This window comes from Dermacentor andersoni, chromosome 2 (genome assembly GCF_023375885.2).
Source record: "Dermacentor andersoni chromosome 2, qqDerAnde1_hic_scaffold, whole genome shotgun sequence".
Taxonomy (NCBI): domain Eukaryota; kingdom Metazoa; phylum Arthropoda; class Arachnida; order Ixodida; family Ixodidae; genus Dermacentor; species Dermacentor andersoni.
The window spans coordinates 126098417-126125287 of NC_092815.1; the positions used below are offsets into that span (position 1 = coordinate 126098417).

The 26871-nt window shown below is 46.2% G+C and overlaps 1 long non-coding RNA gene across 1 annotated transcript in view; it reads left to right on the top strand.

Annotated features, from left to right (window-relative positions):
- Window positions 1-20987: 20987 nt before the first annotated feature.
- Window positions 20988-26871, top strand: part of LOC140215952 (uncharacterized) — a 133945-nt gene continuing 128061 nt past the window's right edge. The window contains exon 1 of the long non-coding RNA XR_011892561.1: window positions 20988-21081. This is a non-coding gene — a long non-coding RNA (uncharacterized lncRNA). The remainder of the gene's footprint in view (window positions 21082-26871) is intronic.

Consider the following 26871-nt stretch of genomic DNA (forward strand, 5'->3'; position numbering starts at 1 on the left):
TTTATTTTTTTTAGTCAGGGGACAAAAATTCATCTGGTCAGGTAAAAGAAGTTGCATTTACTGACCAAGTCAAAGTAAAAAAACTCGGAGACGTTTCGGAGCCCGTACAGCTTCCTTCGTAACACTAAAGCAGACAAGAACTCCTTGTCGCTTGTCACTACGTCATGTATGACAAATCTGCTGCCGGCCAATCGTGCAAGACAGCAGCCAGCATTAAAAAAGTAATAAAGAAGGGGGGGGGGGGGGGTCTACGAGGCTTAGAAAGCTTCGTTTTAAAGAGACGCTTGACGCCTGCATCATCCCCTTCATAGCAGCATTCAGCATTGCCAGCTTTTGCCGATTTTTATAAGAGAAGATATTTCTATAGGCTGCGCCAAGCCGAAGGCTATGAATTGTTTCGCTGAAGCATGCCATGGCATGCCGAGGTCTATGACGTATAACCCGCCGTGGTTGCTTAGTGGCCTTGGTTTTGCCCTGCTAACCGCGTGGTCGCGGCCTCGAATCCCGGCCATGGCGGCTGCATTTCGATGAGGGTGAAATGCTAAGACACCCGTGTACTTATTCTTTTATTTTATTTCAAAATACTGCAGGCCGACAGTTTTAGCCCATGCAACCCATGCGTAGCCTATGTATATGCAATGCATAAAAAATACAATGTGGCCCAAAACATGGCAGTCTAGAGATTGCCACGAAACACAACAATATATATATATATATATATATATATATATATATATATATATATATATATATATATATATATATACAAGGCAGACACATCTTTATTCAACGCGCGCAGCTTCGTGCTCCGCCCAAGAGGACAATGGCATATCGGAGAAAAAGACGACGAAATAATGGCACGTGTTTTCGCCACACGCACGCGCATCGTAGCAGGCCGTTGTCGGCGTGTACAAGAAGAAGAGGTCAAGCGACGCTCCACAGAGAAGAAGAAGAAGGCATTCCTGATCTCCTGTTTAGAACGCGGCAGTCTTTCTTTTATTGACCCCCAGGCACAAGTTAACCCACAATAAATACTTGTGTCTTAATTCCCTTAAATGTTCGTTACAATATATACATACACACAACACTCATTCACTAAAACAAATACTGTGATAGAGCTTTAACAAAACTAGAGGACTGGAAAATGTCCCCCGGAAAATGGTTCGAGTCGCAAACGGCCGTAGGAAGAAAATGTGTTTGAATGTTTCAGCTGCTGCAAAAAATTGGCTTGAGAAATGACTTCCTGTGTGGCGTGTTCGTCTAGACGTTAGCTGTGTAAGTACTGTGAGGTGCGGTATGTTTAGTTTATGTGTTAAAAGGGTATGCATGAACAATAAACTAACGGCCCGTTTTCCCGCGTACTTGAAGTGATGGGATGTGATTGATTTTCATTAGTGTCATGGTTGAATCTAACCTTTTGTATTTATTATAAATGAGCCTATTCGCTTCCCTTTGCACCATCTCAAGCTGGTAAATGTCCTTCTTTATGAACGGGTCCAATAAGACTGACGTGCATTTGAATTTCAATCTAATGAATGTTACGTATGCAAGAAGTTTAAGCTTACTTGGATCACCTTTAAGCCTCCATCTCTGGAAGCACTGCTTGGAAAATGACGAAGAACAAATGTCTGAAATATGCGCAGGCCATGTCAACTCGTTTGTTAACGCAAACCCTAATTATTTGTGATGTGTTACATCCATATTAGAATGATTTAGTAGGCTGTAAGAGAGAAGAAATCTGTCTTTTACGCTAAATTCGCAAGATGACAGTTTTGTCTAGGTTAAGTTCCATATTACATTTAATTGATGAATGGCTAATAGCGAATTTTGTAAGATGCAACGATCATTGTTAGTTTATGCTCTTAAAAAGAATGCAATCATCTGCAAAAAGCCTGACAAAGACGTTTTCAGAAACGCCAGCTGGCAAATAATTAACATAAATTAGAAAGAGCAGCGGGCCTAAGACGCTTCTTGGGGTACACTGGGTACACCTTGAGTAGAATGAGGCGTTTCAGATTTGCAACCATTAATCTCTACGTACTGTGTCCTGTGTTGTAAATAAGCATTAATTCAGTAAACAAGGTAAGTGGGGACGTCAATACTTTTCAGTTTATAAATAAGTTTTCTGTCCGGGATTGTGTCAAATATATTGCGGAAATCTAAAACAAGTACATCAATCTGCCCCGATTTGTCAAGCACATCTGCAAAACCATTTGCTGTCGTAACTAACTGCGTCACAATTAACATTTCTTTCCGGGAGCCATGTCGCAAAGGTGATAAAATGTTATTTTCAGCAAGATAAGATTTAAGATAACCAGAAACTATGTGTTCAAGCAACTTGCAACAAGAGGAAATGATTGAAATTGGCCGATAATTAGAAACGGTTAGCTTGTTCCATTTTCGAATGAGTTGGCACAAGCCGGGTCCTCAGGAACATTACCCGAAAATAATGAAGCTTGAACGGATCAGCACAGGTATCTAATGTAAGGTAAATAATGAAGCTAAATAAGTAAATAAGTAAATAATGAAGGTAAATAATGACGCTTGAACTTTTGCAGCACAGGTATCTCACTTCTCACTTCGGTGAGAAGTGAGATACCTGTGCTGCAAAACGTTTCTAAAGGCATTTGAAAGCCCATCGGGACCAGCGGATTTCTTCGCTTAGAGTTTAGGCAGCATAGACGGAACACCGTTCACGGAAATAGTTGGCACTTCACCAGGATATTCAATTGGAATTTCGTGGAAATCCGTGGAATATTGTCATAATGAAAACCCCTTTCCATATAGCATAAGCCTTCTGTATTTCATATATTATAGTGCTGTTTATATTTGATATGCTGGATCCAATTATGAATAACAATCAGGTGTGTGCATTATTCAGAACTAGCCAGAGAAGTGGTCCTTACTATAAACATTTGCAGCGCGACTCAAAAAGTATTGCGTAGAGCACTGGCGTTGTATATGTTGCACAGTGATACGGCCTAAGTCCTCTTGTATCTCGATGAGCAAGTGCAAATAACGCTGATGTAGAGCTTTGACTATGACTTGAATCACCTGTATAGACGTGAATACGGTCCCGGCGTATATGGAATATCGATCACTGCCTCCAATAGTGCACATCTGCTGTTGTTAAGAATGCGATCTTAGTTTGGCTCTATGTGCATCTAGTCGGCTACGTCGAGCTCGGAAGTAGCTACTTCAAGACCTGCCCCAAACATAGGCACGGAGATAGGATACCAGTAATTAGACTGCGTCTTTAAAATGTGGACGCTGTTTAATTTATGGGAGGCATGAACAGAACAACCCCTTTTATGTGACGGTAGTGCAAGACAGAGGTATTGCTCAGTGCAAGGAATAAAGACGCAGAGGTAAACTGAATAAAGAAGTGTAATTTGAATACTAAATGGCTCCGTGTGATATGCGCGATTGGTACCCTTAATTGATACTAACAAGAAAAAAAATTCCGTTAGGACCCACCTCACGATAAATGCCGACGTTAATGCGATTAGCATTGAAGCAATTGGCGACACACCGTATCGCAACTGCCGAAACGTGTCATGTATGAGGCGTGTGGTGCAGCCAGGCTCCTCTCTAGCCGCAGCCCCCCTGGACACGCCGCGCCGCCTAGCAGCGCCACTGCGAAGTCCGCGTGCGGTGCGTTCGGGAATATATATTCAGACAAGGTTGTCTGAATATATATATATATATATATATATATATATATATATATACGGCCACGCAAAAACTTTTATTACATGCAAATAAACCTATGCTTTCCGGCAGGTGCGAGTTGCCAGCGCCTGAGCGATCGGCGGCAGCCATCTTTTATTCCTTTCGGAACGGGGCAGCCTGCTGTTATTCAGAAGAAAGTTCCGCTTTGTTTGGCATATTAATGCATCTTTAACGCGTACACGTCACTTTGAAGCAGTGAGTTTTTGCGGTTTTGTTACGTCGCGTGAAAGGCAGGTGAAGTGGGGTCAGCCCGAAAGGTTTTGCCCAATAGCTGAGGGCTAATGGCGCAAAGGCGTCAAGTCCGAAATAACTATCTTTCTTTTGTTTGGTCAAATCATGCATAATCAGTGTGTACACTTCATATCAACTGGGGAGCTATCGCGCTTTTCGTGACGTCGCATGACAGACAGGTGAAGCGGGGGTGGTCCCAAAAAGTTTTTGACCAATCGCGGAGGATTGATTGCAGACTTGGAATAGAAAAGTTTGGAATAGTTTTACGTTATAGCGCCCTAGCTCCGTCGCCAGTAGTACCACTGCAGAAGGCGTTGACACGTTTTGAAAACTCCCAAGTGTGCACACTCTGGATTGGCGTAGAAAACTGCGCATATCTCGGAACGCAGACTGCGAGGTAATACTAACAACCACTGGCGCTCGTCGACGTTATAAATGCGTCGATGAAGCAGGTTGTCGAGAATGACGAAATGGTAAGCTTGGCGACACAACGTGCGAGTGGTTGGTTGTGCTAATGAACCAGAAGGCAAGTCTATAAGGGAGGTAATCCAATGGTCCTTGTGCTGCTCAGAAGCGATGGTGGTAAGGTCGAGCGAAGAAACGGTAAACTGGGATAATGAGCAGCAAGCATTGTCGTCAGGTAAGCGAGAGTGCGAGAGGGCGTCGGCATCAGAATGCTGGTGTCAGCTGCGGTACAGCATGCGGATATCATAGTCCTGCAGGTGAAGTGGCGATCGGACAAGGCGACCTGAGGAATCTTTCCAGGACGACAGCCAACATAATGCATGCTGGTCCGTGACTACATCAAATGGACGGCCATACAAGGCCGGAACTTAGTAAGAGCCCAAATGATGACCAGGCATTTTTTTCCATCACAGTGTAATAGGTCGCAGCTTTTGTAAGCGTACGACTTGCATAAGCCACGACATACGGAGGAAATCCTTGTTTGTGCTGGGCAAGCACAGCGTCGAGGCGAACACCGCTGACATCTGTGTGCATCTCCATAGGGGCTGTCGGGCCGTAATGGTGCATAATTGGCGGAGACGTTAGCAAACGACGGAGCTTTGTGAACGCCTCGTCGCGCTCGGACGACCACGAAGTGAAGGGTCCGTTGCTTCTAAGTAGCTTCTTCAGGGGTGGTATGATGATGGCGAAATTGCGGATGAAGCGGCTGAAGTAATACCAGAGAACTACGAAATTGCGCAATTCTTTGACGGACGTTGGCTTAGGGAATTCGGCGACGGACCGAAGTTTGGCTGGATCGGGGGTATTCCTTCGTGGTATGCGACGTAACCTAGAATTGTCAGCTGCCGAGCTGCGAATCGGCACTTCTTCAGGTTTAGTTATAGGCCAGCGTTTGTTAAACAAATCAAAACAGACCGGAGCCGTTGAAGGTGCGTGATGAAGTCAGGAGCAAAAACTACAACGTCGTCAAGATAGCACAAGCGCGCGTGCCACTTCAAGCCGCGTAGAACTGTGTCCATCATGCGCTCGAAAGTTGCCGGTGCATTACTAAGTCCAAAAGGTATTACGTAAAATTCGTATAGGCCGTCAGGTGTGACAGAAGCTGTCTTCGGCCGATCGGCGTCTGCTATCGGTACTTTTTCCATTACCCTGAGCACAAATCTAGAGATGAAAAGAATTCGGCGCCTTGTAGACTGCCAATTGCGTCGCCTATGCGCGGGAGAGGGTAGACGTCCTTGCGGGTGGTCTTGTTGAGGCGCCCGTAGTCCACACAGAACCGCCTTTCTTCGTAAGAAGGATGACAGGGGATGCCCATGGGACTGTTGGAAGGTCGTGTCACATGGCGGCGAACTATGTCGTCGACTTGTTCGTTCATTACACGACGTTCTGCAGGAGATACACGATACAGACGTTGCCGAAATGGCGGTTGCGAGTAAGTGTCCATCCGCTGAATAACGGTTGACGTCCGGCCCAAGGAAGATTCTCCACATCGAAAGAAGAACGAAATTGTTCTAAGGGGCACAGTAGCTGAGACCGCTGCACCGGTGTCATCGGCAATAGAAGAACCGAACACATCACAGGGCGATAGGTCATGCGTAAAAACAGCATTGAGCGCACTGGAACTAGTAAAGCGACGGTTATCGGGCCTCGATCGCTTATACATTGCCAAGACATTCCCCTCGGAGCAGCATCACAGGGTATCGGAACGTGTTGCAAATGAAAGTAGTGCTGGGGCCCCGCGTGATGTCCACTGTCACAAAAGGTAGGTGCAGACCTTTCTGAGGGAGAAAGCTGTCAGATGGAGGCAGTAGGGCAACAGTGTCTCAGATTCCATTGCAGTACATGGGCACGAATGTTGACGCGCTTGGAGGAACGTACATGGGAGTCGGCTTAGACAAGTAGTTTCCTCGAAAGCGAAGAAATGTCGGTGAGCGGGAAATCTAACAGCGGCGAGAGTTCTATTCTTTTAATGCGAGGGTAAATGCATCAGGGCATACAGGGGTATGGGATGGGGGCAAATAAGTATGATTAAACGAATGAATAAAGGTTTGCGGATCTAATGAAGTCCAAGAGGAATCGATAATGTGGTACCTGCGTCCACGCAGTGCCATCGCTCGGATTATGCGGCGAAAGTCCCGCTGTTGCGAGGTGTCGGAGCGTCGTCGGTTTCAATGCAGGGCAAACCCATAGCAGGTGCTGGATGTCGGCTTCAGCATTTTCAGCATTTCGGCTCGTGCGCAATGAATAATGGCATTGTGGCGCGAGGGCAAATCCCAGCCGAGGATGACACCATGGGAACACGGGTAAAGGATTATGAATTCCATGGCGTATAGAATGACGGCATTGACAACACGAGCAGTGCAAGCCGCTAAGGGGTGAACGTTCTGAGAACTGGCTGTGCGGAGGGACAGCCCAGAAAGGGGCGTCGTGGCTTACCGAAGAATACGGCAAAGCTTAGCATCCATAACACATACGGCGGCTCCTGTGTCCAGGAGTGCACGTGCGCGAACACCGCCAACAAACACGTCGATTGCATTCGAGGGACTGCGTTGAGGACTGTCACATTTCGACGGTGCAGCAGCCTTTGCCTCTTGGTCTGCGAAGATTAGTTTTCCTCGTCCCGAGCGTCGGGGCGTGGTCGCATCGGCGACAAAAAGCAACGGCGAGGAGAGGGGCGAACGGCGGGTAGTTGGCGTCGGGCGCAAAGTCACTGATATAGCCAACGAGTGGTCGTTATATGGCCGGTTTGACTGGCTGGTCACGGGTGGTGCGCTGCTAGGTGGCTGCACCCGATTAGAAAAACGTGCGACGTGACCGGCGTAGTCGCACGCAAACCATATGGGCCGGTTGTCAGGAGTACGCCACCGGTTCGTTGGGGTAGGTCCCATCCATATCACAGGACGCGTAGTACGGGGCAGCTGCTGATATGACTGCATGGCGGGCTGCAGTTGGGGCCTAGCCACGACGTCGGCATAAAGGAAAGTCATACCTGGATAGTTGTTCGGTCCGCGCAACTTCAGCGTAGCTTAGTGCATCAGCCGCAGAAAAATGATGGCGCTGGTCTAGTAAGACCTCTGCGATTTCCTGCACGATCGCGCGGTGGAGCGGAGGCATAAAATTCGAGGCAGGCTGTTGTATGCATGGCGGCTGAGCGAAGGTCATCGAGAAGAGGTGGCGTGCAACTTCCTCCCGGACGAACGCTTTCATTTCTGCAAGTAGCGCTGACAAGTCGGAGATGGTAGCAAAATCAGCAATGTGTTCGTCGCACGGTGAAGGGCGACGTGTCAGTCACGATGTCGGTCACGGACTGAGGATTCTTTGCAAGAAGCATGTTGAAAGCAACGTCCTCTATCCCTTTTATCCCATGCCGGATTTTGTCGGACTCTGACGTCATCGCGTTGACTCTCTTACACAAGTCCAGAATATCGTCAATGTAGCTGGTAAATGATTCACCAGGTTGCTGTGCGCGTTCTCGCAAACGCGATTCCGCATGCAGCTTGTGTACAGCCGGGCGACCAAACACAGCCAATATACAAAGAGGTCTTGAACAAGAACCACGTCAGAAAATCGGACTCGTTGTGCCAGAGACTGGCCACACCCGGGAGACAGTAGAGCACGTGGCTCAGTATTGCGGGGTCGTCCCATTTGTTGTGGGCACTTACCCTATCATATGTCTTCAGCCAGTCCTCCACGTGGGTGTCATCCGCGCCAATGAAAATGGCAGGGTCCCTGTGGCAAAGCATACCAGAGCACATGATGGACGGAAGAGGCATTTGCTGAGATGGAGCAGGAGGTGTTTGCTGGGATGCGTCTTCAGGCATGGTTGAGCGTAGGGTACGGGATCGAAGTTCCAGAATATACGTTGTACGCCGAAGCACCCTCCAGCACTTGTAAAGGTGTTTATTAGTCACCGGCGTTTGGCCCCGACGGTTAGGGCAGGGCACGACTTCCTGCACGAGCAGCATTCCCGAGCAAGAGCGTTGAAGAGAGCGACCCACTAGAAAGCGCTGGAGAAGAAAACCCACTTATATCATTCCAATCCTCCTCTACAGTGCCTTGTGATAGCTGTCTTTGATGATTTACAACATAATAAGCTGAGAACACGGTACACCCAGAATGTGATGTGAAGCCACCGAGTGAAGGCTTGTGCTGCGCATAGTTGCCGTGGCGGGGTTTATCATGTGTGATGCGCCTGCGAAATTCAAATAAGACACAGGTAAACTGGAAGATGAACGCTTGATATGAATAACAGTTGCGAATCAATCAATGAAATAATCAATCGAATAAAATTATTATTCTCTTTGTTTTCGCCGCGACGAAGAACAGTCCCCTTGCCGATGCGTTGGCACCGGAGACGTCTCCTGTTCATCCAATGGTGATACCTTACAGCGAGAAGCACGTCCATGTCATGACTCTTGTGATACCATTGCTCAGCTCATGATGCACGTTGGGCACCATGATTGATCTGGTTGTGGGCATGTGTCCGTTATAGGAGCCCTCAATCAGCATCAGGATTGCCTGGAATTTTCTGCTATGAACAGCGCTAGTGTAAGAACGTTTTGTGAAAACGGAGTCTTGCTGGCTCGCACGAAGCCGTGCCCCGGCTAATGTCGCGATCGGCCTATTGCGGCAATGATAGTAAATGAATAGAATCAGATGAGAAAAACCCGCACAGAATACCCTTGAAGATGTGTTCATGAAGAAGAAATAACAACACAGGGGCCAACTTTCGAGGAGTACAAAAAGAAAAAGGTCACGTGAAGTGAAACGCAATAATATCTTCTACTCACTCCACAGTTCTCTTTTATGTTTCATTTTCTAGATTTTTTTCTGCTGCTGCTTATTTCCGGCTTTCGAATTGTGTTGTTACATGTTATTGCTCCCGCAACATTTCCCTTGTGCGCACGCACATGCAGTTTCACGTCACCGTGCTTTGCATAAGCAGGACATGCGCAGGACTGTCGTGTTGCTGCCTCACTTTGCCTTCTTTTCACGTTTCCAGCTCGGAGGATTTGCCTAATGTATGCAGAAGACCGCAGGGGAAAAGTCTGCTTTGCATTCTGTGGCCGCTTGTCGAAAATTTTTGCCGACGCTCTAGTACTCGTTGCAATCTGTTTCTTGTGCCGTACAAGTCTCAGATTCGAAGCTGGTTGCTTCAGCATGTGCTTATTAGATTGTTATTTATTTGTCAAGCCCATTTCTCAGACGTACTTTTTTCGCAACGCTTTCTTCGGCTGTGGATCTTCGCTCGCGCTTTCCTAAACGCCTGCAGTAACGTTGGTCTTGTATGCGGGAAGTGTTGCAGGATTCGAATAGGAAGATTATAGAGCCTTAACCCTGCAGAATTTTCGAGAAGCACACTTCTGACAGTTTGGTGCTCCGCTGGGTGTCAAGGCTCCTTACTCCTTTAAGTTGTAGGTCAATTTTAGACAGCGTTGGTATGGAATATACGCAAGGTCTTTGACAAGCACCTCTCTCTGAAACACCAAAAGTGTGGTTGGGGAAACTATAGAATGAACTGCTACAAGCGGGCTGTCTGCTTGGTGTTCGGCTTCTATTAAAAACGAGATGTTGAAATGCGTGCCGTGTGCCGTCGAGATGTTCTATGCCCACACAGGCGGCGTTTATATACAGGAACCATGGGAAAGTAATACCGCCGGAGATTTTGCGTCTCTTTCTTGGGTTCCTGGTAAACACTTGGCTGGCGGATGATGAGGGGTAATGAGTGCCCGTTTTTTGAAGCGCACCATGGAAGCGAAACGGTGGCGGGGAAGGAGGGTAGTGCACATGCCAGCCGTTTGCAAAGCTAGCTCCGCTTACAGCCACCCATAGTGTCACGTAGTAGTGAAGGGGAAGAACGCAGGAGCACAAATGTGAATAACTTAACTAGCCCGCAAGAGCAAGTTACACTCTAAGCACAACGACAGCGGCGAACACAGTCGGTGATCGTCGGAATCTGATCGGCCGGTCAAGAACGTCGGCTTTCATACATGAGTCATCGAAGGTTCCAGAGCATTCGCTGGTGCCCACGTGTCTTCCAGAAACTACTACACAGTTCGTTTCGCGCATGCAATCAACAAATTACACAAGCTTCATTGGCAACAAACAACGAGTAGAACCATCGGTAACATTCCAGTAAGTTCAAATCATGCGGGCGCGTCTTGCGCTGAGCGATAACTAAGTTGTTAGTGGGTGAAATGCAGTCCCGAGAGAAGGATAGACAAAGAGAGAGAGACACAGATAAAAGAGATGCGAAAGGCAGGGAGGTTAACCGGAACATTGATATCCAATTTGCTACCCGGCACTGCGGAAGGGGTAAGGGGAGGATAAAGAAGCACACGTGTCAATAGCATCCCTTATCCCCCTGGAATGCACACACAAAACCATAAAAGCATAGGCACTAACACAAAGATAGCTGTTATCGAATAAATTCCTCGCTTAGAAAGGTATACAAGCGAAACAATTAAAAAGGCGCGCTGGACTTAGGACAACCTCTGACAAATCGCACGCGTAATGGGAAAACGTGGGATCGTTCCCCACCTGCGGAGAGTTGTTTTTTTATTAACTTTCATTGCCATCTATTTGGCGTTTCTTTAATTTCATTCGTAAGCACAAGTAATTCCCCCTATGTTTTCCTTGGTGTCTTTGTTTGTTGGCTTCTCATGATATGATTAGTAAAATCGGGCCCGTCTGTTAACCCTCTCGACAAATTTGACATTTATAACATCTGTCAGAAAGCTCTTTATGTAGCGTTCTTTTCTAAAATGGTTGGCCAATGGCATCTTTTCCATGTTTATACAGAACTCTGCCTGTCATCAATATATTATGAACAAACTTGGGTGAAAAAAAATGAGCACATACATAGCGATTGGTTTAGGCTAGTAGACTCATATTGAAGGGCGTACGAGAAGCTTTGCCTTAAAATTGTGGCGCACTTACAAAATCCGACAAAGGCTGGTAGGCAGACATTTCGCCGCCGAAAACGCTAGGCTCTGGAAAAAATGACCCACGTTCCATAAAGTGGACTTGCATTTCGCGTGATTGTACTTTCTCTCATTATTTCCGTGACTGTTTATCTTTGGTATTCTCTTATTGTTTATCCACTTCCTTATCTTACTGCTTGTCTAATTATGCCTGTTATTTTCGGCGCACTTCAGGACAGCACAATTGAGACCAGAGCGATAACTTCGGGATAAGTAGACTCACGTTGTTCTAGACAGCGCTTCCATTGCATATCGTTCCTTCTAGCTCGCCGTTCAGCTGTAAGATCACGAGAAGGATCCGCTGCGTCCATACCACTTCACAGCGATGAAGCATCGACTGCTCTTCCTAAACGCCGGTACGGAACTGATACGTGCCTCTTCTGGCGCCGAGTTATGTCGGATGCTGAAGTCATCCGCTCCACGCCGCGCTGCCTGTACGAGTTGGCATCGCGCCAGCTGTGCCTACAACGTCAACCACAACGCTGCTCGTCCATTGTTATCGTGGTCCTTCATCACCCGCCGTCACAGCTTCGCCGCTGACCACATTCTTGGCGCTGTGCCAACTTTTATCGCCAAGGTTCATACGCTCGCATCGCGAATACTCAAAGTTCGTGCATAGAGAAATGAATTCAGCAAGGGTGGACACTCGGCAAGAACTGCCAGCAGGAAACACCTCAGGCCTAGTGTTCCCCCCATCCGTTAGATGACGCAAGCATCGGAAAAAAAGAATGTGAAATGAACTTACAGATAACGTATTATTTTTTTATTCTGTCCCGCTAGAGCAAAAAATTTTTTCATGCAAACGAACTTACACTTTGCGACTTATTTTTCCTGAGTCACCTAGCAACAAGTTAACGGCACGCTGGACGCGCCAGATGCATGCGTCATGCGCCACACATGTCACTGAAGCAAGCGAGGCCGGCTGCGCATGTGAGCGTTCGCCTGTTCGGCGACCTGCCCTTCTTTGGATGTAGCCTGGCTTATTTTTGCCTTCCTTCTGCACTTCCACGCGGCACAACTGTAAGTGCTATTGGACTACGGCAAGGTGAGAAATTTTGTTTGACTCTGCGACACATTTCAAGCAATTTAGTCGTCTAAGGCACGGCACCGAGACTTGTGACGCAGTTAGCGAAAAGCAGCTCGGCCGTCCTGGCGTGGTTAATTTGAGATAATGACTTGTACTGGGAGATGTTTGCGATGCCTTCTATGAGCCCCAAAATTATTGTAACTTATTTCGGTAGTTTCTTGGGCACATTCGCCGTACCCGGCTTTGTGACGCAGATAGCAAAAAGTAGCTCGGCCGCGTGACGCAGTTTCGCGTGTACTGAGTCTTACTGGGACGAGTTCGTAACGCATTCTGTGACTCCCAACATTATTATAATTAATTTCGTTACTTTTCGGGATACTTTTGAGGCACGCTGGCCGCGCCTGGCATTGTGACATAGTAAAAAAGCAGCTCGGCCGTGGTGACAGTGAATGGCATGTACTGAATCTTAGTGAGACCAGTTTGTGACGCTTTTTGTGACCCTGCAACAAGTTATACCTTCTTTCGGTACTCACGCTTGTCGAAAACGCGACGAGCGGTTGCCAAGAGTGATAACACAGGAGTGTATTGCTTGCGCCGGCTGAGCGCCGGCGAGGAGCTCAAAAACCAAGAACTTGAAAAATTCGTCTTGTGAACGACTGAAAACAGGCTTTGCACAAACGCATTTGTCTTGAGTGCGAGTATAACATTCAGTGGCGTCAGGAATACGGCTTCATGATAGAAGACATTCTGCCAGCGTCTAACTTGGTCTGGCTGAGAGCCTCTGTTTTGGGCACCTCTGTGTATGTACGAAATGAATACTCGGCTTTGTTGGCACACTACAGGGGAACCAGGATACGATATCCTCGTCCACACTCTAAGAACTGTGTACACCCTTTTGAGTGCCCCTTCTGCCCCACAACAACAATCGTCATCTGCCTTGATGCGTTTCCTTTCTTTAACGCTGCGAGCCCGGTACTTTCCAGCAACGAACGGCATGCGCGTTATCAGCATGATAGCATTTCCTGTCGGCAATGCTATAGTGCTTATATGCGACCAACAGAAATAAATTTTGCATTCTTTCTTTCTTTTCTCTAAGCAACCTGGCAGCCGAAAAAAAAAGAAAACAGTAGCATATGCGTACCCCTGTATCTCTCTGCAAGTTTGTGCGAGCTTGTGTGTGTGTGCAAGTTTCACCACCAGAAAATGTACTTCCACGTCTCGGTAATGGAACGCCAGATAACAGTACAGTTCCCCGCCTGAAAGGAGAATCCACGTGTAGAAAACTATTTTGTGCCCATCGAGCTCTGTTCGATGGGCACGAATTGGCAAAATTAGAGGAAACAGGAGCGTGTGCCAGATCACCTCGAGCCCAATTTGGGTCATTAGAGGCGACCATCATCAATAACAAACTGGGAAAGGAACCGTATTTAAGTTCACCCTCTCGGTCTTGACTTGAGCCTACAAAAGTGAACCTGAAACGAAGAAAGGAGTCTGTCCTCCTGCTGCTGCTTTTAGTGTTACGGGAGTGAAACAGTGTGTGACCACATTCTGTTCGCACCTTCGGCATACCTACCCCGTAGGCACAGGTAGGTAAACTCACTCATGAGTCGAGCCATTGAGACTCACTCAGACTCAGACCAACCCGTGAGTCTGAGTCTGAGTGAGCCCGGCTTAACAGTATTTCCGTGAATCTGAGTCCGAGTGAGGACGCGGTCGAGTAGAAGTTTAGTGAGCTTGCGTTCGAGGGAACTCCAATCAGTAGAAGAATTTCGGTGAGTCTGAATCCGACTGAAATCTAAGCGAAAAATATGTATCCCAATGAGCTTGTCTGAGTGAGTTCTGTTTATTTTCTAACCGAAATATTAAAACATCGTTAACGTCGCGGCAACGGTGGCCCCGAGAAGCGGCACGCAGTGTACAGCACTGGAGTGCATAACAAAAAAAAAAAAAAAAGCGGACTTGAGTGCGAACTTGCTGAATCCCAACCCAATCAATCGTGACGCTGTGCATGTATTTAGAGCAGTGGGAAGAATAGATTCAGCTGATTGTAATTGAATCCCTTGCTGTAAAACGCTACCCGCATGTGACTTCTTTTGAAACCTTGCCTGCTTATCATGCTTTCCAGCACTTGCTAAGATTTTTTTTTTTCGCAACGGCAGTAATTGATGCAGACACAATTTGCCAGGGCATCGACCATAGTTACTCCTCTCTGTGCCTTCCCCTTGCTGTGATATTAACTAAATTTGACCTCGAATGTATTTACAGTTCCCTCAGGGCAGTCACATAAAACTAGCGTTTTTAGTGAAACATTAAACTTACGCTCTTAATCACTTGCATATGTAAACCTTCACCTTAATATTGGCAAATATATACAGGGTATGCCATCTTTAGTTCAGCAAGCACATTGAGAAATAAACTGCGAACGCCATATGATCGCATGAAAAATAGGAAAACGCGAGGGATCAGTAATTATCTTCACGCTTCTAATGAGGCCATGTTGACGCCCCTGAGCCTAGCCAGTAGACTGTCACCCCACTTCACCCCACCTCCGAGAATCTCGCGTGCTTATAGCTTTTCTACTACTCGCGCCTCAGCAGAACACTGGATGCAGGTTTGGAAAGGAAGTGGGAGACGGTTCGCTGTAAAGCATGAAACATTGGGGCACATGCGAGTATGGCGTGTGATGTCCAGGTTTGCCCTTCCGCCCTTGCGGCGAGACGCTGGGACCTGTGGGTCGCGCTGTTTCGAGAACAGAGCGCGATCGCTACCGGACGAGTTTATCCGGTAAGTTTGGTCGGCTCTGTTACCCTCCCCGCTCAGCGCTCGCTCGACTCTCTCCCGTTTTGTCCGGAGCGAGTGTCACCGCTTGTGCTTCCGGTGCGGAAGTCGTGCTGGCTGGGTTTAATTGTGTACCGCTGACGACTGACTTCATGCCACTGGTCGTTCGCTGGTCGTGTCGCGCAAATGTGCTTGTGGCTATTTTAATGTATGCGTGGCACGTATTCGTTTTGCTTCTGCGGGCTTTTCAAGTGCTCAGTGTGCAGCGATACCTTCGAGAACGACCAGATGATCCGGACTTTCAGCAGCGCTTTCGTGAATCGTGCTTCGATCGAACATCCAGGATTTAGCTTTCTCGCGCACGCTTTTGTGCCTTTGAAGGAGGCGGAAAAACTAAGAAAGATCATGGCACCTGGGCGCTAGCCTTGGTGAGGCGGCATTCGCTAACGCCGCCCCGGTTGCTTCTCTTCGGGACCTAGCTCAAACCCTGCAGTGTGTAGGCCCTGTAAGTCCTACGCGGTTGGCTGTCGCTTTCAAGACAGTGTTTGGTAAGCGCAAAGTGTCAGCGGCACCCTCGTCAAAATTGATCCTTATTCAAATACATTCAGCACCTATTCGTTTCCCGCAAGACATTGTGATGCGCAGGAAATAAATATCTTTCTTGTATAAGACACTTGTGCGTACTTATTCATAACTGTTGTCACGCTTGTAATCTCTCTGCTTGCCCTATATTTAGACTCGTATGAAAGCCCTTCATTAATTTAGCGGTTAAATTCACAAGGAAGCCGGAACGAGTGAGAGGCAGACCACGTAAATCTGCCTCAGTGTGATTCAGATGAGTGAGCCCGAGAAAGCGCGAGTGAGCCCGACTGAGTGGAATTTCGTCAGCTTGAGTCCCCGTGAGCGCGGTTGAGCAGAACTATGGTGAGTCTTGGTCAGAATGAGCCCTGCTGAGTTGAAATTTTTGAGGATCTGAATCGGAATGAGCCCGGCTGAGTAGAATTATGGTGAGCTTGAATCCGAATTGTTACATTATTACTAGTAAATGTTGTATTGGAACGGCCACTAACCCTTTAGGCTATCGGTAGAAATATACCTACATAATTTTTTCTATTCATATAATACAGTTTTCTTTGACTGCTTGTTTGATTAACTGAGTGATTAACAACTCTCACAGAAAGACGAATAATTGGAGCCGAACAGCTTCCGCAGGTGCAAGTTCATTAGGCACGAAGAAAGGTTCGACCAGCACTCTTTCCGCACATTGTGTTCCGAAGCAGAGGCGCAAAGAAAAAAAAAAACGCGATCAAAGGAAACCACTGCGTAGGGGACGAAAATACAGGGCGTGTGCGGAGAGGAAGACACGCAGCAGAGGAAGCATTATCTAAGTTCCGGCGTGCCCCCTCCCCCCCAAGAAAAAAAAAAAACAGAAATCAAGTGAGGTCAAGTAGCAGTCGATGCTCATGCAGGAAATAAGAAGCAACAACAGAAGGGAAGAAAAAAGAAGAAAAAAGGCTAAAGGCCAGGAAGAAAACTCGAAGTGAAAAGAACTAATTCTGTTCCCGCGAGATTTGCGAGACCACGCCGCTCTCCGTTGGGAACGATAGAGCCATTCCATGGACGTCGAGGCGGCCAACCAAGGTATGCCCTAGCCCTCGGGGCAACGCTTCCATGAAATAAAGAAAAGAAAGAGAGGGAAAGTTTCGTTCAATTCTTTTGTTATTGTCTTTCAGGTGTAAGAATCGAGGTCTGCAAAAGAGTAGTCGAATGAGCTGGACTTCCCTTCTCTCCTAGTCTTAATGTTCTCACTCTATCTTGGCGTTTTTCGCAGGAAGCACCATTGAACGCGAAGTAAGGCGTTGAAAAGAAGGAATGTTCGCGCTTAAGCGACTGCTTACTTTATAAACGTTAGGGTTTCATCTGTGCCTAAATATGCTAATTGGGCCTTGCGATACTTTTGAGCAATCAAACTTCATGTCTTTGCATAGGGTGTCAGAAACATTTGCTTCCCTTCCGTCATTGCAAGCGTGATATACATGGCACAAGAGATGTAACTGGTAAAATCTCGGTTCCTTCCCCGCATGCTCAAACTATTAATTAGTAGCGATGAGCTGTGGGAGACTGCCCTGCGCAGCTCCGATCCCACCCTACAGGACCGAGTCCTGAGGTGGGCTGAGGAGGTAGCGGTAGCCTACCCCGACTGGTAAACGGACGTCTAGCCACATAATGTGGTGACGGACGCCTGCTGGGACTGGAGTATTTAGACCTCCCTCTCTCCCCCCACTCGGCCCCTCCCCTCGCTTAAAAGGGAAATAAAGTTAATTAATTCATTCATTATTGTCCGAAAGCTGCTATGACGCATCACGCTGTCGTCATTTAATCTTCTAAGTATTTTTAACCCGTTAAGGACGCCCTGTCGCAGAAAATTCGATGTCGGTGTCGGCATCGTCGTAGTTGTCCGTGACCGAAAATTCCCGTATATATTTAGGTATGTGTATATGCCATGCCTTACTATATGACATGCGGTATATGCGGGTTATATTGCCCCACGATTCTATCACTAAAGTTGCTCGTACCTTTTCACACGTTTTATGACAAAGTTATTTTTCAAAATATTGACAACGACAGTCCACAAACAAATGTCATGCCACTAAACATCGACAGCGCATGACCTTTATGTTAAATGTTCTTAGAGTAGAATATTAAAAATACGACGCAATAACAGAAAGCTGAAAATGATGTAACTTTTTGCCGCGGCTGTGCATAACCTCCAGAATCGGCCCACGCAAGAGGCCGCGTTTCTACTAGAAAACACACCTTCGTGCAAAGCGTTCGTCGCCGGAGAGAGAGATAGCAAAGAGAGGAAAGGCAAGGTGGTCAACCAGACAAATGTCCAATTTGCTACTTTACACTGAGGGTGAGGGAAAGGGGGAATAGGAAGAAGAAAAGAAGAAGAAAGCGATGACTGTGCGTTTCCGGGTAAACATTACGGTTACATAAGCTGCAGTTGCCGATGTTATGGTTGGCTTTGTGCGGCAATGAATGCAACGGAAGCCAAACGCCAGAGACACGACTTGCCTAATCGTCACGTTCGTGAACATGAAACGACTTGTCCGTCGGATGTGTGCGACGGGATTATGCGCGGTATGAGCAAATCCTACTCTACTCATTCCTATGTTCATCCACTCTACGCCAAGGAGTGATTTCTGTCCGTGTTCGTCTGTGTGGGTTGACCCGAGGTGTCCAGACAAGGCTCTCTACTAGGGGGCAAGAGCGAATAACGTTGCCAGGGTGGTGGAGGCTATGAGAAAATCAGCGAGCCCCCACGTGGGCGCACATCTTCTCTGCCCTTGGGTGCAAGTGCACGTACGCTGAACGTTTCTGTGTATTTTTTGTGTTGGAGCGCACCGCTCGCTCGTAATCATGTATTAAACTTCTGCTATTTCTTTTCACATCACCTTGTCTTCCCTGCCGAACCCTCTCCGACGGTAAACCTGGTTCGAGCACCAAGTAGACGCTGCTGAAGGATACGAAACCCCATCCCCGTACTGGTGGCTGCCGTAACAGCGTGAGGAGTCAAACATACTTGACTGCTGTCACGTTCCACTCTTAAAGGCGAAGCGTATGCGTCCTCATAATTTTTCTTTTGAGAAACCGACGAGGTAGTAACTGCAACATTTAGAGCTTCATCTAAATAAATAAATAAATAAATAAATAAATAAATAAATAAATACATTTATCTATCATACGCCAGGCATGCGCCTGCCAGCCGGTAGTCTTGTTGACCTTTGTCGACCGTGATTGCCTATTCAACTTTCCACCATCTTTATTTACGCTTTAAAAGAAAGCCACGGACAGAAATATTAACTATTGACATACTAAACGTATATTAAATAAAACACAATACATAAAGCAAAGTGGCTCTTTTTTCTCATACTTAGCACCTAGGCGCAGTCGATCAGGAAAATAAAATTACGGGTCTTTGAATGTGTTTCGAGAGCTCCTATTCTGAAAAAAAAGAAAGGTAATACATTGAAGATCATGCAGTTGAGAGGCCTTATAATGGCCTTATAATGATGTAGTCGGGACCTCCAGAGTATGTTATATCGGTCACTTCATTGTAAAGATTGCGTACCCAAACCACTCTTAATAAAGCATTCTAAGCAAGTTCAACCAACAACACCTAGACAGCACAAGGCCTCTTCACTACGTCATGCGACTGGCCCAGAATGTTCATCACCAGGGCTGGCGTAACGAAAGCGGTGACGTCAAAATCACTGTTGCCAACTCAGGAGCATCCCCATTAGATTCTACAGAGTCAAGATTCTATGACGTCAAGGATCGGAGTGACAAGGCCTTGTGCTGTCTAGGTGGTTTTCGTTCCCCCCCCCCCCCCCTCCCCAACTCGGGAAGGAAAACCTTTGTTCAACAAGGATTGAAAAGGGACTTAGTGAAATAAGTCACTTTGTGTGCGTGTGTGTGTGTGCGTGTGTGTGTGTGTGCGTGCGTGTGCGTGTGCGCGTGTGTGTGTGCGTGTGTGTGTGTGTGTGTGTGTATGTGTGTGTGCGCACCTTCTTTTTCCGAGAATCAGTGTATGCTCAGCTGTGAAACGGGGTAGCTGGCGCAAGTATATAAAGGTGCAGGTCGTCGATGGCCGCTATCGCCTCCCTTGCTGCCAAAATCCTTGGTTTGTTTACAGGTTTTTCATCACTGTTGCCTTCACTGACATCCGCGTCATGTCCGCCATACATGGCTTTGAAGACGTCGTCGGCCGTCAGTTACAATCAGACCATCAAATCGTCATCAACTGCGACACATTCGTTAGCCGCCGCACCCGCCACTGAGTTGCAACGAGAAACTTGCGAGTTGAGCTATTCCAGGAGCAGTGAAGAAGAGCTTAACACTCACTGACGCCGGCACACTCTCCAAGGGCTTCGCTGGCGCTGCCGTAACTGCTAGCGCAGAGCTAGCTTTGTGCTGTCTGCGGAACGCATGCAGTGACGGTGCCGCTATATAGTGGCGTACGTTGTGAAGCCACAATTCTGTTGCCGGCGACGCCTGAATTCCTCCGCTGGACAGAAAAATTCGTCGTAGTAGCCTTCGCTGCAAAGGCGTTCAAAATACAGGCGAGAGATGGAAATTGCGGCGGGACATAATTAATCATTCATTATACAAATAGTTTCGTTACAAAGGCGTCTGTTGTAAAGGCGTTTGACTCTATTGGGCACAGGGGCAGCAACCGAAACCAGGAAATTCATGTTCACCGTTGCGATCACGCAAGAGGTTTGTGAAATTTCTGGTTTCGCATTTTCGAGGACGCACCGACTGCAGTCACCAAGGGCCGTATTCCGCGAGGATTCCTTTCCTCCGGTTCTATCCATTTCACGTCGTCCATCTGATCGACCGGTCGTTTCCGGCCACAATGAAGGCGAACCTCTGTGCGAGTCAATGATGAAGGGAGAAAAGAATTGAAAACGACACAGTGAACGGTGAACGCTGAACGGTGTGATACATCAACGCACGGAAAAAGAGAAACTCCTTCAAAGTTATTTATTAGGTTTAGGTCGAAAGCAAAACGGGATGAAACATACACAAAGAGAAAATAATGTTTACTCACTCTTGGTTTCAATGCCTTGAGCGACGATTTGACAGAGAAACAGAGCGAGTGCTGATTTTGGTTGTGCTGCAAATCTTGGCGTAGACAGCTACTTTGCCATTTTCGATGGGCAGACGCCATCTTAGGCCATGTTCCAATTCTGGCGCAAATGGAGGAGAAGACAGCTTCGTGAAGGCAACATCGAAGTCGAAAACATGAGGGCTACTTCGCTGTCTAGCTGACAGACGACTCAAGCGGGTGCTACAGCGGTGAGCCGTGGGTTGGAGACCACCGAATGAAGAAAGCGCCATCAACAATACTTATCTCCGTGTTCAGAAATGCATCTTAACTTGACGCCCATGCGGCTTGACTTGATCTAAATGACTCTTGTAGTGAACGCCCAGAGGAAATGCAGTGCAGCGTCTTGGGCAAGTTCACGCCAGACGTCGTTTATGTCAAGTTAAGCACGAGCTTCATATGGAGATGCATTACGGAATACGGGGGCTTACATTCTTGCTGAAGGGCCATATACGTGGCTCAGGCGTGAAGCCTTCACGTGACGCTATAGAATAAAAATTAATTTGTACTGAATAACTAAATATTCTTCCACAATACGAGAAAAGTAAACTCCGAAAAGAGACGCCCCTTTCACCACGGGAAGAGCCTTGGTGAGCCAGCAAGGACGCAAAAAAAAGAAAAAAGAAAAAAAAAAAAAAACCGAAAGACGTGTGAAACGCCGCAGGCTTTGACTTTCCGCACCAGCGCACCATTAATTTCGTCATGCGTTGTGACAATGTCTGCCCGCGCTCAGTTCAACTATAGCGGTAAAAAGGTACCACGTTGTATTATAAAAGAGGGCAAGCTTAGCAAGGTTTAATAACGTTAAGGAGCCGCATCGGCGTAATAGAGGAAGAGATACAACGAAATTCGTGATGCCACACTGACGTACCGACCACTGGATTCGTCGCGAAATTATAGAGAGGAGGTTCCAGCTTTGTGTTCTATTCAAATAATAAATAGCTGGCCAAATTAATGAAAATAGAGTTTTAAAGAATCCTTTATCAGGTCTGGACTTATATGTTATGGTATTTCTTTTTAGTGTATTTTTATGCATCGCAGAGTTGTTTAGACCGAATACACCGCCTTGGAAAAAAGGGAGGTTTAGGATAGCGATGTGTACGAGTCGTCAAACTGAAAAAGTTCCTGTTATTTGTTACGACCTATTAAGAAGCACCATAGCCTCGAATAAATTGCCAGAGCAATGAGTAATCTTTTTTTCTTTGTTTGCTCTTTTCCGTAATTCTTTCTTCTAAAAAGAAAATTGCTCACAATTTTTTTTCAATTTATTTTGAAATCAATATTTCATCGGCAGGAGGAGAACAATGTCCAGGTGTGTTCGTGCTTCAACACGCACTGTAGTGCAGACAAGTGGCTTTACATAAAAGTCAAGTTATCGTTATTGAAACAAGTTGAAAGTGAAACTTTTTTAATATGCACTTTGTTTTTTAGGGTTTGCTGTTTAGCGCTGTTGAACTTTAGTATGCACGTACAAAGTCAGTAAGCTTTTCGTCCTTTTGCCATATAACATGACAAGTTACGAAATACGACCTCAGTGATTGTAATATGCAATGTACCCGATAACAACCAGACGTATACCCACATCATAACATTTAGCTTTATTTTTCTAAATTTGCAGCGACAATGTAGCATAACTTTCAGATTGTTTAAATTATAGATTACCAATTTGTTATATTTTATGAACTAAATTCTGGGGGTGTTATTCTTTTAATTATTCTTCGTTGTCTAAATACTATTTGAACGTCTAATGTCACGTTTTGTCAACTTCTTAACCGTGGTGATCGTATGAAAAAGAGACACCAACGTGCTGCCGAGTTCAGTGGACAGAAAGAGAAAGAGAGAGAAAGCGTTTTATTGAAAAGCTGTGGTCAGCTAGCCTATATTCGCCTACAAGCAACCCTGCCGAAAATCGGAGGGAAGGGAAGGCAGGTCCTAGAAAACAGCTGGTTCGAAATGCTACAAGGCATCTTCAGCTCTTGTTGTCATTCCCTTTATCACGTGAGGGAAAATTTTGTCAGCCATTCGCCCACCGTGTTTTTTTTTTCACATAGCTGCTTCATGCCATGACTCGTATGCCCATTGAAGTGTTTATCGCTGCCGTTTGTTCATATCGCGTTTGGTATTCGGCGTTTATTATTCTACGGGAAGGGGAGGGGAGGGCAGGGGAGGCTTTAGAGAAGACGGCTTTTTGGTAAGCGGCGTGGTGGCATCAACGGTGCTACATATTCGATGGCGGATACAGAAGTGTGCCTTGGGCATCCACCAATCCCCACCCCCGTTTTGTTGATACTTTGGTCAGCCCCCACTTCCACGGATCACCTTGAATGCACGTCAGTGAGTAATGGGATTCTCTAAAAGTTATTGAAAGGCGGGTAGCTTAGTTTCTGATTTCGAAGTCTTCTGTGCTTACCAGAAGGGCACATATTTCCAGGGCGGGAAAATTGGCACTGCCTCTCATAAAGACAGGGAAGGTAACATATTACAGTGTTCTGCAACGCATCTCCATTGGAAGCGGTAGTCTTACTGGTCAAGTATTGCACACTCAGGACGCAGTCGGATTTGATGGGCCCACTTTTGCTGCCATGCCAGTCTGGCCATCGGAATTAGGCGCGCTTGAATGCAGAGAAAAGGACGTCGGATATCACGGTGTCTTAAGACACTGTGCTGTGTCGTCGTGAGAAAAGATTTGAGTAGTAAGCTACAGGCACGTCACAACTCAGGACAACCTCTCCACCTTTCAATAAAGTGCCTTTCTCCCTCGTGAGATCAGTCAAGATTAGATTAGGGGTGTATTAGAGGGGGAAAATGGCACTGCTGGGTAAAACGGCACAGAGGAGGGCGAGACGACTTTTCAAAAAAGTGGATTAAATGGCGACGAACGAAAAGAAACAGGTTTCGGACGAGTTTTTTGCTACGAGTTAGGAATCAGTTACGAGTTGCGACACCATGACAAATTTGTGTGTAGTATGGTACACGCGGGTAACTCTCAAGCTTGAACGAACTGCATCGGGGTGCATCACACGTCTTCTACTTTGACTTCGCGACATAGGTCTAAAACACTTTCAGGTAAACTCATAACGTGAGCTGTACGTGATGACACAGAACCACAAGCACAATGAGTGTGCAATGGGCCCAACTCAATAAAGTAAATGAGTTGAAGGAGAAGACGATAGGAAAAAAAAAAGGAGTGGCACTTTAAGAGACAAAGACAAGGCGGATGACAACATGTACGCTCTGGTGCGCAACTCAAGCAGCTTCTCAGTTGACAAATACGTATGTCAAATTTTAATAGCTACCTTTATGTAGAACAGTAAAATAAAAGGTGGAATGCTGTTTCTGTCAGCCTTTGGATAAATAAAATGTATCTCTTTCTGTCTCTTTCTCTGAAGGGTGCCTGAGCTGTCTTTCATTTATGTCAGGTAGTGCAGGACAAAATGAGCTCAGGACTGAGCATGCATTTGAACAGTGCTTACAATGAAAACATACGATGTGCTATGCGTATTGAATAACACAAAGTGCCGAAGAGACATGTTGAAAAATTAATTACCACGATGCTATAATTCACCACCTTATCTTATGCACAATTTTATACTCCCTAAGGTACGAACTAACTATGGTTCACAAAGAGTAGCATTTGTTTTAATCAAACTTTGGAATTCATTGCCTTTTTACATTAAATGTGCCTTTTCTATATCGTCATTCAAACATCTGCTTCGCAATTTCATGTTTAACCTATAGCTCCGTTTATTGAATATGCCTTTTAAAACACAACTTCAATTCTGTCGTTTTTAATACTGTTTGCTTCGTTTCTTACTTCAGCTTAAGACTTATCCCTATCGTTTTATATTTTCCATGGTATTATTATTTTGCCTCATTATGTATTTGCATTTGTATTTGTATTTGCATTTTTGTATTTTTATAATTCGCTGCCTTTTTGCTGTCAAGTAGTATTAGCGTTTTTTTAACGTTATAAAAGGTCCCCCTACAGTGTTTACACTATGGGACCTTTTTCTGTACTCAATATCAATATTTTTGTATCTGCGTTAAGTATTCAATAAACTTCAAACTTCGAACTGCATAACAGATGAACAAAAAGTATTCTGATAGCGTGGCGTTACAAATGAGGTCCCTACCATAAATAAACATTTCGTTACCACCAGTCCACTTCGTCTCAGAGTGCTATGCAAGTGACGGATACATGTAGTGTAGTGCTGGCATCCCTCGAGCAGAGGAGCGCTTCCAAAGTTAACATTTATTCATGTACAGAGGGTAGGCATCACAAAAGTGGATCAACACAGAAGACGATGCGTCCATTTGACAGCTGGTCAGCGCGAGCGACTGCAGCGCTTCGGCGTGAATATCTTCTTCGTGCCTCTTTTGTATTCGCTCCGGTGCTGTATTTTCTCTCTTCCTTCACCCTCTCCTTTACCCTTTTCCCCAGTTCAGGGTAGCCACCAGTATATTTCCATCTGGTTAACCTCTATGCCTTTCCCTTTATTCCCCTCTCTCTTTTCGGTCTGAAAAGAATAGCGAATCCATTGGTGTTGTCTTCAGCACCTTTCTATTAACAATAAAAGGCATTCTGAAGACCCCTAAACTTTTGTACGTCCATGGTTTTATAGAGTGTGACCTCCAAAACCAATTTCAGAACGGCAATCCTTGTCAGATTTGAAACTCGTGTCCTTTTTATTACGAGCTGCGCGTTCCTCCCCACTGCGTCATGGTATATCCTTGTTCATGTCTACATTAAATGCATGGAACTGTCGCATGTCACAAGGGTCGCAATTTTGTAGCAATGCCTTGGGCTTGATTCTGTGCCACTCTTAGCGTCCTCCGTTCATGGCCGGCTGATCCAATTGATAAAGCTGGTGGAGCGTCACTCTGACCACTGACGCCACTTGAAAAGCTTGAAAGGAATAGCATTGGAAAAGGCATCGATCCAAAATTGCGGCCCAGGACCGATACACAAGGCACCACGTTAAATGTACCAGCCCGGATTCGACCTTTGCAACGAATTCCCCATTGGATACTTATACGTTCGTTGCACTGTATATATACATTGGGCGCAAGCGCATGGTCACGCGTCGTGTAGGTCGGTCTCAACGCTAGGTGAATACGATGGGGCTTTCAATAAAGAGAAAAAAGAAAAAGACAGGAAGGGTAAAGGCAAATAAGGTTGCACCTGGTTTGCTACCCTCTTCTGGTGGAGGGGAAAAGGGCAAAGCAAAGGAGAGGGAGTAGGAAAGAAAACAGAAGTGATGCGCACGCACGGCACACAACGGCGTTCACCGCGATGCCAGGCGGTCGCGGAGCACAGTCGTTTTCGAAAAGTGCAGCAGTGCTTTAGTGGCCCTGTGCACGATGGCCGTTGAGTAAATGGTACAAATTATTGCGCTCGAGTTCTCGGAAACTTACCGCGAAAACGCTTGACACACTTAATCAGAATGGTTATGTGAGTTACAGTTGCTCAGGGAAATACAACCGCTCATATAAGTTATTTAACGTTAACAGAATCTTGACATACTCCGTCAATACAGCTTCAGCAATATTACGCAGTATTTGGAGCATGTTATCCTGAGCCTGTTTAATGGCCTAATAGTGAGAACATGCTGTGCACCTGGCCCTCCATTATACTGTATGTGGAGTTTCCAACTCAGGTAGCTCGCGATATTGTCTGACATAGTGTAATCGAGCCTCTACGTCCTGGAGCTGGGATTAAGTCATTGAAAAAAAGAAAAAGTTATGCGAAGCTGGAAACCGAAGAACGCATTCCGGTGGCTTTCGAGTTGTTCGCGTTCTGAATTTATGCTAGGAGCACATTTGAATGTAGCTTTGTACTTCCGTGCTACAGTCGATTGGATGACAAATATCAGTTTCTTGAACAATCCTACACCATGCGAGCTTCCGCAGAACTGGGTCCGTATTCACAAAAAGTTCTTGGGCTTGTTATGTTCGTCAGAGCAAAATGGAAAAAGGGACGA